Below are 14,712 nucleotides of genomic sequence, written 5' to 3' on the forward strand. Positions count from 1 at the left end.
GTGATCCTTGTTTGTTTGGCTCAAGATGAAGGGGGAGTGCTGGAATATTAAATGCAATAGATGTTTGTCCCTAGAGCCAAATGCCCACCTACCACCTGACAGACTCTAGAACAGATAGAAACAATAACTGCGTTGGGTGAATTTTTGAAATCAGGAAAGAGAGGGAAAAGTATGACAAAAGGAATGTTTTAGATTCATTCAAGTGATTCAGTAGATAAAAATTTTAGCAAAGAGTTACAGAGTAGAAAAAGAAGAAAGAAGTTGGTCAGCAAATCAGTCATTGCAAAGACAAAAGGAAGTTTGTGTTGTGTTTCCAATTGCATGAGTTTCCTCTATTCATTTAGTAAGTTTGTTATTGTTGGATTTGTCCCGTTGAAGCAGCAATTGCTCCAGGCACCATTGTATGCAACAATTAGAGCTATGAGTTTAAAGTTTATTGACGTTTGAAGTTTTACCAGTTGAGGGTTATTTTAGGGTTTTTTGGTTGAAGCTGAATGCTCCCAAATTTTGTAGTATTTTTAATCAAAGTTGAATAGAAAAAAAGTAGGCATACTTGAATCCATTATTTTTCTTCTATTCATTGCATTTGAGAAGTTTTATTAGAAGCTTCAAATTTTGGCTCTCTGGTTTTAATGGTGGAAACATTCATGTTGAAATTTCACTGAGTTATAATTTTTCTAGTTTTAGCCAAGCTCACTCGGCATCCATTGTTGCCGAACATTTCCCTTTGTGTGCCAAGCTTACTTGGCTTCTTTGTGTGCCGAGCTTACCTGACCTCTTTTTGTGCCGAGCTAACTCGGCACCTACTACCTCTCACTCGACACCTTCACATGTCGAGCAATCTACCACTTGGCTCCTTAAGGTGTCGAGCAAACTCGCACTCGACAATAGTTAGTGCTGTGAAAAGTTTTTTAAAATTGTGATTTATTTCTCACATGGTATTAGAGCTTTGAGGCCCCACATCCATAGTGAGTTAGGGCATTTATTTTCTTGGGATATTTGACATGGCAGTAGATATAGGAAAAATATGGCAATAGCCACCATCCTTTAATGGGAAAAATTATGATACATAGGAAAAGAAGATGAAAGCCATAATTTTTGCAAATGATTTATGAGAGTTTTTTATAAATGGGTTCAATGATGTGACAGACCAAACTCAATATGCAGCCTTGACAAATGCATAGAAGACTCATTTGAAAGAGTCAAGGAGGAAGGACACTAAAGCATTAAGTTTGATTGAAGCAGCAATGACAAAGACAATATTCTCAAAGATTGTAGCAGAAAAGTATGCAAAGGAAGCATAGGATATCCTTAAGATTAACTTCAAAGGGACTGATAAAGTCTGTACATTAAAGCTATAGAATATAAGGAGGGATTTGGAGAACCTTCAGGTAAAGGAAAATGAATCAACTGCAGATTTCAATTCAAGGACCTCCAATGTGATTAACCAACTAAAGTCAAATGGAGAAGACTATCAAGAGCAGAGGATAGTGGAAAATATATTGAGGATTTTACCTCATAAATATTACAATTTGGTCATGACCATAGAAGAGGCAAAAGGCCTCACTATTTTGACAATGGATGAGTTGATGGGTACTCCTCAAACCCATGAGCATAGGATCAAGAGATCTGCATCTTCTTCTTCCAAAGAGCAAGCATTCAAGGCTTATTCAAATCCAAGAGGAATGGAGAGAGGAAGAAATGGCTCAAGCAAAAACTCTAGAGGCAGAGTTCAAGGTAATGGAGGACAAAGAAATGCTACACTAGAAAGCTCAAGAAGAGCAGATGGAGCGAGTAGCTCACAAAATACTTCAAGAGAAGGTAAGAAAAACTACAACTGAAATAAGAGTAATGTAGAATGCTACTACTATCATAAATATGGGCATTATGAAAGTGAATGCTGGAAGAAGCAAAATGACCAGTCAAGACAAGAAAATGTGGCTGATGTGAACATGGGAAGTGGAAACAATGCCACTGCCTTCATCATGTGTGATGTTGGTGAAGAAGGAAGCCCTAAGGTTTGGTACCTTGACAATGGATGTAGAAACCACATGAGTGATAATGAATTTTTTTTTCATTCATTGGAAAATATTTCAAATCTGAGATTGAAATGGGTAACAATGGAACCCTACTAGTAGAGGGAAAAGGATCTATTATGGTCCGCACCAAGCAAGGTGAGAAGAAAAAAATATAAAATGTGTATTTTTCCCCTGGTATGAAGCATAATTTTATGAGCATTGGTCAAGTCATTCAAAATGGATACAAAGTGTTGATGGAGAATGACACGTGATTCATTCATGAACAGGATGGGAGCAAGAACTTACTTGTAATAGTTCAAATGACAAAGAACATAATATTTTCCTTGAGGATAGAGACATGTTTCTAATCTCAAGTTGGTACTGCACCTCCCACACAATCAGCTCTAAGGAGTGTGATTGAAGACCCCTCATGGCTATGGCACCTTAGGTATGGTCATCTTAGCTATGATAGTTTAAATTTGTTGTCAAATAAAAGAATGGTAGAAGGTTTGCTGCAGATAAGAAATTCATGAGAGAGGTTTGAGGCTTGTATTTTGGGTAAGCAACACAGGCTTCCCTTTAATTCTAGAAATTCTAGGAGGGCTAGATATCCATTAGAATTAGTGCATACTGACCTAGTCTGTCCTATGCAAGTTACTTTCATTGGGGGGGAGTACTTATTTTATAACATTTATTGATGATTTTAGTAGTAGGACATGGGTGTATTTCTTAAAGAATAAATCTGAAGCATTTGATAAATTTGTAGAATTTAAAGCCCAAGCTGAAAGAGAATGTGGACACTATATCAAGGTCCTAAGATTAGATAGAGGAGGGGAGTATACATCTAATTATTTTTTAAATTTTTGCAAGAAACATGGCATAAAGAAAGAGCTCACAGCTAGCTATACACCATAGCTGAATCGAGTCGCTAAAAGAAAGAATAAGACCATTGTTGAAATGGCAAGGAGCATGATGAAAGAGAAAGGTCTCTCAACAAAAGTTTTGGGAGAGGCTATGGAAACATTAGTTTACGTAATTAATAGGTGTCCTACAAAGGCAGTTCATGATAGAATTCCAATGGAAGCATAGTCATGAGGAAGATGGGCAGTTGAACACCTAAGGGTGTTTGGATGTGTTGCATATGCACATGTACCTAAAGAGAAAAGGAAAAAATTGGATAAAAATGTGTAAAGTGCATCTTCACAGGGTACAGCTCAGAATCAAAGGCATACATATTGTATGACCCATTGAACAACAAGATAATTCTTTTAAGAGATGTGGAATTTCTTGAAAATCAGTCCTGGTATGATCCGACTAATGAGTCACTGAGAACTTCAAGTAAAGTGGAAAATATGAGTGAAGAAGATGCTGATGAACAGCAAGAAGAAGGAGCGGATAGAAGAAAAGACAAGAAACCTTAGTCATTGCTGAGCTCCTCTAGGCATGACTGAGTGTCAGTGTCAAGTACTAGTGAAGATCGAACTAGTCGGCAAAGTAGTAGCAGTGAAGATTCTTATCCCATAATCTCTTCCCTTTTACCAAGAAAGACCAAGAGTCTTAGGAAGATATACCAAGATTAAAGGCATGAAGATTATGATGAGAGTGCTAATTTTGCATTATTTTCTCATAGTGATCCAATATATTTTGAAGAAGCTATTAAGGAGAAGAAATGGTGTAAGGCTATGGATGAGGAGATAGATGCTATAGAAAGGAATGAGACATGGAAGCTAATTGATTTGCCTCCCAAGAAGCAAGTGATTGGAGTGAAATGGGTCTACAAGACCAAATGTAATACTGAAGGCAAGATTGATAGGCATAAGGCAAGGCTGGTAGTCAAGGGCTACAAATAATAGTATAGCAGAGATTATGATGAGACATATGCCCTAGTTGCAAGAATAGAAACTATGCATGCTATCATAAAAATTGAGGCTCAACACAAATGGAAGGTATACCAAATGGATGTGAAGTCTGCCTTCCTAAATGGTGTATTAAAGGAAGAAGTATATGTGGAGCAGCCACCTAGTTATGAAGTTGCAAGTGAAGAGAATAAAGTATATAGATTGAAGAGATCTCTTTATGGGCTCAATCAAGCTCCATGAGCATGGTACAATAGGATTGACTCATATTTGATGAGCAATGGCTTTAGCAAAAGCAATGGTGAGCCTACTCTTGACATCAAGGTAGCAAATGGTAATGTGTTGATTGTTGTCTTGTATTTAGATGATTTGATTTTTACTAGTAATCATAAGGCTCTAATTGATGAGTTCAAAGAGGCTATGAAAAATGAATTTGAAATGACAGACCTAGGTCTCTTGAAGTAATTTTTAGGCATAGAAGTAAAACAAATGCATGATGGCATCTTCATCTCTCAAGAAAAGTATGCAAGACAGATCTTGGAGAGATTTAGAATGCAGAATAGTAAGCCAGCCCCCACACCAATATGAGTATGTCTGAAGTTGAGCAAGGAAGACTCTAGCAAGAGAGTGGATCCAACACTATACAAGAGTATGGTTTGAAGTTTAATGTACTTGACTTCAACTCGGCCAGACTTGATGCATGTAGTAAGTCTAGTTTCTAGATTTATGGAAACACCAAAGGATTCCCATTGGCAAGCAAGAAAAAGGATCCTAAGGTATGTGAAAGGTACCAAGGGATTTGGAATTTTGTATACTGCATCAAATGCCCACCTACCACCTAATGAACTCCAGAATAGATAGAAAAAATAACTATGGTGGGTGAGTTTTTGAAATTAGGAAAGAGGGGGAAATGTATGACAAAAGGAATTTTTTAGATTCATTCAAGTGATTCAGTAGATCAGAAGTTCAGCAAAGAGTTGTAGAGCAAAAAAAGAAGAAAGAAGTTTATCAACAAATCAGTTGTTGCAGAGATATAAGGAAGTTTGTGTCGTGTTTCTAGTTGTACGAGTTTCCTCTATTCATTCTGTAAGTTCATTATTGTTGGATTTTTCCTGTTGGAGCATTTATTGCTCCAGGCACCATTGTATGCAGCCATTAGAGCTACAGGTTTAAAGTTCATTGAAGTTTGAAGTTTTACCAGTTTAGGGTTATTTTAGAGTTTTTTGGTTGAAGCCGAATGCTCCCAGATTTTGTAATATTTTTAATCAAAGTTGAATAGAAAACAAATAGGCATACTTGAATCCATTATTTTTCTTCTATTCATTGCATTTGAGAAGTCTATTTAGAAGCTTCAAGCTTTGGCTCTCTAGTTTTAATGGCGGAAGCATTCACGTTGAAATTTCACTAAGTTATAATTTTTCCAGTTTGAGCCAAGCTCACTCAGCATCCATTGTTGCCGAGCATTTCTCTTTGTGTGCCGAGCTTACTTGACTTCTTCATGTGCTGAGCTTACTCTACCTCTTCTTGTGTTGAGCTAACTCAACACCTACTACCTATCACTCGACACCTTTACATGCCAAGAAATCTACCACTTGGCTCCTTAAGGTGTTGATCAAACTGGCACTCGAAAATAGTTAGTGCTATGCAAAGTTTTTTAAAGTTTTGATTTATTTGTCACAGAGAGGTCTAGATCGGAGATGAATATGTTCTCAATAAAATGGTTTAGGATAATCACATTGAATCTTCTTAGCAAAGGAAATGACAATTCTACCCAATTTTCCAAAAGCAGTGATTAAAGATGGCTAGCGTACGCAAGGGTGAGCCACCAAAGTTAAAGAAGAGAACCTATTAATTTTGGATGTGCACAGAGTTGAGAGTCTTTAACTTGAATTATTTTCCTTGATTGCCCCATTAACACATAGACAAACATATCTATTGCTTCAAGTTTGAGAAGGATTGTGATATATGCATAACAAAATTTCCTTAACTTGGTGTATATTAGCAAAATAAATGCATCAAAACTATTTATTTTGATGCTCGTGTGAAAACTTATGCAGTGATGGAAGTGGAGAGGCTTAGATTGAGAATAATATTGTTGAATCCTACTCACAATCCACTTGCATACACTCAGGAAAATTTTTGGATTATTATAACTGTTCCACAATTTCCTTTCTGTAATTTTCAATTTTTATTCTAAGGAAATATTGTCAAAATCCTATATGATGGGCATTGATGATGATGAGGATGAAGTTGATAGGGGATATTAGTGACATCTTTAATATGCAAAAGAGAGGCCAACATTTAGTATCATAAACATGGAGGTGAGAAAAGTGGGAAACTGCAATATAATTTGGTGGAGATCAAAGGTGACACTACTACATTTGGGTTCAAATTATTGCAATGGCCACCCATTGCCGAAGCAATGCTACCACAATTTGACTGAAAGCAAGGAAAAGAGTCCATCTTCACATCGTCGATATTGTGATGGTTTACTATCACAAAAATTATGGATTACATTTTTTTTATATTGTCACAAGTGAAATAGTTATGTTGGAAGGCCAATGACCATCCATTGGAATGGGACATTGCAACAAAAATAGTTTGTGACGATATTTTTTTGGAGTGATTACTATCCATCAGAAGTGGTTATCGCAACTATGAGAACATGTGACAACAACTTGTCGGAAAAACCATCACACTTGTGACAACTTGCTAAATTATTTTTTAAAAATGGTCAAGATGGAAAAGCTATGATCAATGTGCACATTTAAGGATTGTGTGTGAATTATGTGACACAGTGCTTCATGACTGTTCTCTCATAGGCATTCATCCAAAATGTGGAATCATTAATTTTGGCTTGCATACCGTTTTAGCTAAATACCCCAAATTGACACAACCATCTTCAATATACTTTGACATGGGTTCAATTTCCTATTTCATCTATCATCATTGACTGCACTTATAAATTTTTAGTAGTGAAAAAATGAAGAAGTTGGTAGAAAAAATTATCAAAAGAATGTGTGCAACATATGTAGATTTCTCACTTAAAATTTCTTCTCTCTATTCTAGTTGCAGTAGGAATGAGGTACTACACTATTTGATAAAGTGTCATTTGAGTAGTTATTTCTGATGCAAGGTGAAATTGTAGGAAAGTGTACAAAGTGAATAAAGTTTTATTGTGCCACCTCTTACATTTTCTCCACCTTGGTTGAGGTCTCCATGCATGCAGACACACCCTAAATCTCCTTCCGACCTGTGGGCCAGAGGACAAACCTTGAATCAACATTTTGATATCTTTTAAAGAATGATTGAAGTCATTGAAACAATATGGATTGTATTGGAGATTCAATCAATGCCTAAAAACATTACATCAAAATTTTAAAAAGAAAAGTGTGACTTAAGTCTTAAGCAAGATTGTGTACCACTTGAACATAATAGATTGCTCAAATAATGCCAAACATAACTTTTGTATGTTTGTTTTGAATTAAACAACATATATTTAATGGACAACATGGAAAACCAACTATGAAAATAGTAAGAAAGGAAGAGATGGAGAAATAAGTAATTCCCTAATTACAAAATTAGCTAATGTTTTGAAAATGCCCAGATTGTCTATCTCTCAACTACTCCACACACCAATTTTTGGCTTCCTTATGGAAAAACTATACTAGACACACAAACTATGGTTTATAACACAAAGAACAAAGAGATACTTATGCTAAAGAAAGTAAGACATAAAATCTATTGAATGAAGGAGAAAAAAAAGAAAGTTCATTCACATTCATTCAAATTCTCAAAATTAGCACATTCATTCCATACACTATACTAAAACTAAATGAACAAAAAAACATGAAATAGACTCAAAGCCACACACAGTAGTCCCAGCTATAGGGGTTTCTCCAATAGTAAAATTTTCCAATATTCTTAATTTCTTAAAAGGTTACATTTATAGGCCTTCTCAAAATGACCATTTAAACTAGACGATTTCTTCATAGAGTATCTTAGAATATAATAGACTAAAAATAAGACAATTTTGAATTATTGTTCATTACAGAGACTAACAAAATGTCAAGAATGGCTACAAAAGGAAAGAGAAGTAGGAGAATGATAGGTGTCTTTAAAAGCATCAAAACATCATGTATTCTTAGGAGTAATAATTTGGCTCTATATGATTTCATGGAATCAGTTACATTGTCTAGTTCTTAGACATCTTGAATGGTGATTTTTTCAGCTCAGACCATCTAGTAGTCATGTATCTCAGTTAACTCATCAATTTTGGCAACCCTTGACTTGAAATTTTTTATTCTCTCCTTATGATTGCATCTACTATTGAGTGTTTCTAGATCTTGGACATTATGAATTTGAGTGCATCAACAAATTCATCAAAAAATACCAAGAACTTTTATTTCATTCTCTCAATGTACACCAGCTTTCCATTAGTAGACACAAAGGACTTTATGTACAATATCTTCAATTATTGAAACAACTTCTCAATGACCTTCTCCACTAAGTCATGTACATCCTTGAGCTCATTTGTAGAACTCATGGAGATTTCTATAACAAAATCCAAGGATTATTTCCACTAAAATAGTGACTCCTTTCATGTCTTGAGGATCCAATGAGAAATGGACACATTTGTCTTCATTTCAATTACTTCTTGTAAAAGGGCCAATTTCTCTATCACCTTGTCTGCTAGATTTTGTATGGTGGTTTGGTGATTTAAAGCTACCTCCCTGAGCTTGTGAGAATCAAACACTAGGCTTCCCATGTTTTCAAATAATAAGGGACCTTGAGCCTTCATCCAATCTACCCATGCTTGGCCAACCTACCCATTGTCTTCCTTGTTACAAGTTTAGGAGTAGATTTTTGTTCTTGTTTGCATTTAGGTCAAATTGACTCGATGAAGTTCTCTTGAGTACAAACCTTATGTAATCCACCAATTCTCTATTCAAGGCCTTCAATATTTTTGTTTCTTATCTAAGTTCATCTAGCTTATCTTCAATTTTCTCATTGGTAGACTTCTACATATTTACCATGGAATCTTGCATTAGGATACCAAGATCCACTATCTTGATCTGGAAGTCATCTTTGGAAAGTTTGTGAAATTTGTCTTCCTTGTGTGGCTCAATAGTCTTTACTATAATATGGCCAGTTGTCAAGTCAGTAGCCAGTGCAAAAATTGTCTTCTACTTCTTAGTCTTCTTGGATAGTTGAGATGAGATGACTTGTGTGATCAATTCCTTCGATGGATTTACTTACTCATATCTCCTCTTCTTCCTATCAATAGTCTCTTCGAGCCATGATTCTATAGAGAGCACATTGATAGTGGACTATAATGCAATATGATCAAATAGCTTCCTTAGAATTAAGGGATTTTTCTCGCTCTGAGAAGCAATAGGGAAGGAAACAACCTTAGTTACTGAAAGGGCTAAGGTATCTACTTGCTAAGATGCATCTTGTTCCTAGCCATCCATGGGTTTTGTGTCACCATCCAAATTGATGACTTGGATAGGGGAAGATGGCTTGGCCACTGATTTTTCTTGTTCTTTCCCCTTATCCTTGTCGTCCTGCTTCTCCCCAACATTCCTAATGTTTGGAAGACAGAAAGCTCTACAGGTAGGAGTGATTGGTACATACTTTTCTAGAGGCTAGTCTCCACCTTGGCCAATGGATTGTAATAGCCCTATAGATGTTTATGTAGTAGCTATGGTGGTTGTTGCTGTAGTTAATTGAGTGGATCAAACTGATACTCCACCTATAGAACTGGTGCTCCTTGTAATTTTCTTCCTTTCTTGGGTCCACTCCACCAATTTATCTGTTCTCTTGATTATCCTCTAGATAAGAACCTCCATAGTATGAATGAATGGACCTGTAGGTGGGGTAGAAAAAATTGGGGTGCCTTTGATCTTCTCATAGGATGTGTGGTGCATGTAGGCTCCATCATCTGCAAGGTCAAAAACATCAACACAATAATTATATAATTTAATCTTGTTAATGGTTAGCTATGACAAAAACCTCTACTAAATTTGGTACTCATGTAGACACTTGGACCAAAAGTCTTCAATATACAAAAGATGCCTATAGGAATATCCCAACTTCAAGTGATCCCTTATAAAGTTAACTAGATCATATTGAGGCTTGAGCACCTCATAGTCTAACAATTTAGTTTTTCTCTCAAAGTTCTTCACCCAATTATGAGCATCTATCTAGAAGTACATGAGTACAGTCTAACCACTATAGAGAAGGGGATCCTAGTAATCTTCTTTACATTAGAACATAGGGTGTTCACTTCAAGGATTTGTCAACTTAGTTTGACTAGAACCACCTTGTCTTCTAGATATCTTGGCAACCTCATAGGAGAGTCATTGTAATATCCTATTCACAAATAGGAGAAACTCAAAAATTGGATGAATAAGCATCCAAATTGGAATATGGCTGAAATTGCCTCTGGTGAAAATCTCCTTTTAGGACATCCTTACGATTCCTGACATAGCCTCATTTTGAAGGCATCATTAACAACCACATACTCATCAATGCTTCTTTGCAATTGTAGATGTGGGTAGAATTCATGTACTTTGGTGCACTTGTCATATTTTAAGATGATACAGAGGCCAACCCACAAGTGGTGAGTTCCCAAGGCATAGATTAGATATGAGGACATGTAAAATTGTGTGAATCCTCTATCTGAATTGAACCATGAGGCAAGCTCATTGCATATAATATGTGCCCAATTGATCTACATATCCTCAACACATATAGATTGTACTAGGAATAAATGGTGTTTGATTTTCTCTAATATCTCTTCTTTTCCTTTCAGCCTGAGGAGGAGTATGAGGATATCAAGTACTTCTCTTTCCATATTTGTGCCAAATAGTGTCTTCAACATTTTTCTCTTCTTTGAGTGAGTAGTCTAGAACCATGTCCTTGGCATATCTTCCCATTTGAGGGTCTTCTTTTCATTGAACATAGATTTTGAAGACCTGAAGTCCACATCACAATACTACTTCTTCATAGGAATGTCAAATGTGGACTGCATCAGTGCCTTGTTGATTGAGATGAGAATAGATTGGTCAAGAAACAAAATCTACTTTGTTTTTAGGTTGTATCTCTCAATACATTCCCTCACAAGAATAGGTGCATGTACTGCCATTGGAAAACTAGCTACCTCAACTAGTCCACTCTCTTTAAGATTTGAATGATTGGGTAAATGGGTTGAGAATTAAGTCTTCTATCAAGATCGCCCAAATAGTAGAATTTAAAAGATGTGTCTGTTAGCTCTTTTAATTCACTCTCCAATCCAATTAACTTATTGTAACCAATAGCTATGATTTCCATTTTCTATGATTACATAGGATACAGTTCTTGATAAATTACCATTTTACTATACTTGAAGAAACCAATTGTAGGAAATTTTGATGAAATAGATATAGGAGTTTAAAAAATGGTGCCACATGAATGAAATTAAGTTCATCCAACAATTATAATAGTAGAATTTTCATTCAATTCCATGATCAATGACTACTTAAACTTTTTGTTCATTTGCATGTAAAATATTAAATTTCCAAAAGCTCTATTACTTTACTTAAAGTAAAGTGATATGACTAAGAATCACTTAACAACCCAAATGTTTTATCTTTGTGGGAAGTGCCTTACTTTTCTTCAGAATCCAAAATGTAGATATACTTGATAATGTTAACATATATGGGAGAGAGAGAAACTTAGCTTTTCCACAAACCCATTTTCCTTCTATTAAGGATCACAACATGATGAGTGATCATTAGATGGCTTGCACACTTCATCCTTTCACTTTCTACCTAAAGCCTTTAACATTGCATCTCCTTTATATCAGGGTCACATTCCCACTACTAACTTCTCCAATACTATCTTTCAAGCATCTTTGAAGAATATTCTTACTTTAGAGTAATTTGACTTTCTATTTGAAAAGCCTTTAGAGAAGTGGCCTTTTTTGTTGCCTTGGGATAAAAAACTCCTTATTAGCAACATTTCCTAGACTAGAGCACAACTAACAACAGTTCATTCTTATATGTTAATTTGATAGCCTTGAAGCTAGATCTAGAGCATGCCTCATTAATTATGATCCCTTAAATGGTTCATTCAACATCATGTTCACACTATTCTATCATTGGGACTAAGATTTGACTCAAGTTTATACAACATTAGAAGTAGGAAAAAATAACTTTACTTCCATGAGTACACAACAGAAAATGCATAATCCTGTGTTCCCTTGTAGCACTTGATATTACCTCCACAAATTTGAATGGGATTCATTATGGCTTCAATCCAAAGCTTCGTAGGCCATTCCAACATGACATAATCATATTCACTACTTATTAATCATTGTCATGGCTTCATCATTTGGATACACACTTGATATAGTTTGCACAAGGGGAAAATTAGCTTGAAAGCTAGGAATCCATGGGACATGGAATGTTAGGGAAAGATAGCAGAAAATGAAATGTAGAAAAATTTCTTCTCATTGGAAGGATGACAAAACACACCCCAACCATGCCTAGATCACCTAGACCTTGCGTGCATTGAAAAAATAAGAAACACGCTTAGATAGTGGGTAAAGGCAATGCAAGGGGGACCCAAAAATAAAGAAAGTGCAGATACTCAAGAAAAATGAGAAGAAAGTAACCTGAAGGATACTTTGAAATCACCTTTCTCAAAACTTTCCTTATTAATAGTGCAGATCTTTAACTTGGTTTGACTAGTGTCTACTACTCTAGCTAGGTTACCTCTTACTCTATTTTACTCTATTTTTTTCCAATTTTTCAATTTTTCTTTTGTAAACATTATTTTTTCTTATTTGTACATCTGCTTCCATCTTACTACTCCCACATACATATATCTGGACTATGATAATATTTTATATATAAATAATCTTCTCCCACTTTATCAATAATATTCTCCCCCTTTTTGTCATAAATGCCAAAGGAAAAAATTATTTACAAGTTGATACTAAAATGTGACAAGAAATCACTATGTACCTTCAAAATTATTGTCATGGTCTTGTCCCAATTTTTTTGCAATACCTTAGATGTGTGCAAGGCTATCTATACCTATGTTGAAAGTTCCATTGTGTGATCAACTATGGAGAAGTTATTGTCATGGATGAGTGTCTTTGCATGTACAATGTGCTTTTGTAGTGTATGCTATTGAAAATTGGCTTTATGTAGTGATGTAATTTTTTTCATTAATGGCAACACATGATGTACTTACTTGTAGAAAACCTCAGTAATAAAGATACTTATATTTTGGTAATCAAAAAATTGTCTAAGTATGAAATTAGTTTACAACGGTACATTATTTTATATGTAAAATGTTTTTGACATCATATTATGACTACAAAAGTTAGATGGAAACTGTGTACATGTTGATGATGACATGTATAACCTTGAATATTAGTACAAATTGTACAAAAAAGAGATATTCACGATTTAACAAGTGAAATAGAACAATATAATTAAAGGAAAAGAATTATTTTGTTTACAAAATAATTACTTGACCAATTAGGGATGTCATCCTAAATGTTTACTCTAATTTGGAAAAGTATATTGTGGTCTTAGATGGCCTAGAAAAAAAGTGTGAAAAGGAATGATATCTATGCAAAGGATATCTTACGAGAAGAAGTGAGCAATTTTGTTGTAGTAAGTGATATGTAAACTATTTGTGAAGTGATATATGTGAAGTTTTGAGAACCTAATTTCATGACTCAAGATCAAGCTAAGGTCAAAGACTAGTTAAGAAAGTGGATAGAGCATCTATAAACCTAAGGACTAATTACTTGTTTGGGTAGTGAGCTCTTCTTGCATACACTATACTTCAACTCCTAACAAGGTTGGAATCTCCTAATAGGGATTCAAAGTCTCCTAACAAGGACTCTCATACTGAATTTACTCATTGACTACTAATAGGGTCCATCCTCTAAAAAGGAACATACATATATCAATATATTATCTCATGGGTATTATCCCCACTAAGGTTTTCCCTTGGCCAAAGTTTCCCTAGTTAGCAAAATATGGTATTATGAGTACTCTCTATGCATGGTTATTATTACTCTTCAACATTACTTGTTTACTTTCTTATGCATGGTTCAAAGTAATTAATAATATTTAGTTTTTGACAAAAGTTTGTATAATACTGATTCACACCCCCCCCCCCGCCAACCCCGCCACCTCTAGTATTCCCTATTTCTAAAAATTGGCATAAGAGCATTTTTACTTAGAAGAGGCTTAACAACTTGAGTAAGATCCCTATGGCTATGGAACAGTTGGTTAAGAACCTTGAAGAGGCACTTGAACAAATTTATTTCCTTATAGAAGAAAGAGATAAGTTGAAGGATATATATGAAGACTCCAAAGAATACATTGGACAATTGAAGGACAAGATTGAACATTTCAAATCCAAGCTTGAATGTACTGAATTTATTGGTAATGACAACTCTTCCAAACTAAAAACTAGAGTACAAGATCTTGAAGCATGAATTGAAGATTACCAATTTAAAGATGAGTTTTAAGAATGATCCTAGTAAAATTGAATCTAATTTGAAGACTAAAAAATCAGATCTTAGAGTGATTCTAGTGAAGAATACATTTGAATTTGAGACATTGAAAGAAGATTAGAAAGAACTTCATAAGTACAACACTATTGCGACAGGTGAACTAACTCAATGCAAGCAATAGCTTGAAAAGATTTACACTAGCAAAGAAAATCTTGATGAATCTATGTCAATACAAAGACGTACCTATTATAAGACTTGTTTTGGTTATCTATTTAACATGTTTGCAAGGAAACCTAAAAGAAAATCAGATCTA

This window comes from Cupressus sempervirens, chromosome 3, assembly GCF_028749045.1.
Source record: "Cupressus sempervirens isolate cs-2001-9-10 chromosome 3, ASM2874904v1, whole genome shotgun sequence".
In the NCBI taxonomy this organism is placed as follows: domain Eukaryota; kingdom Viridiplantae; phylum Streptophyta; class Pinopsida; order Cupressales; family Cupressaceae; genus Cupressus; species Cupressus sempervirens.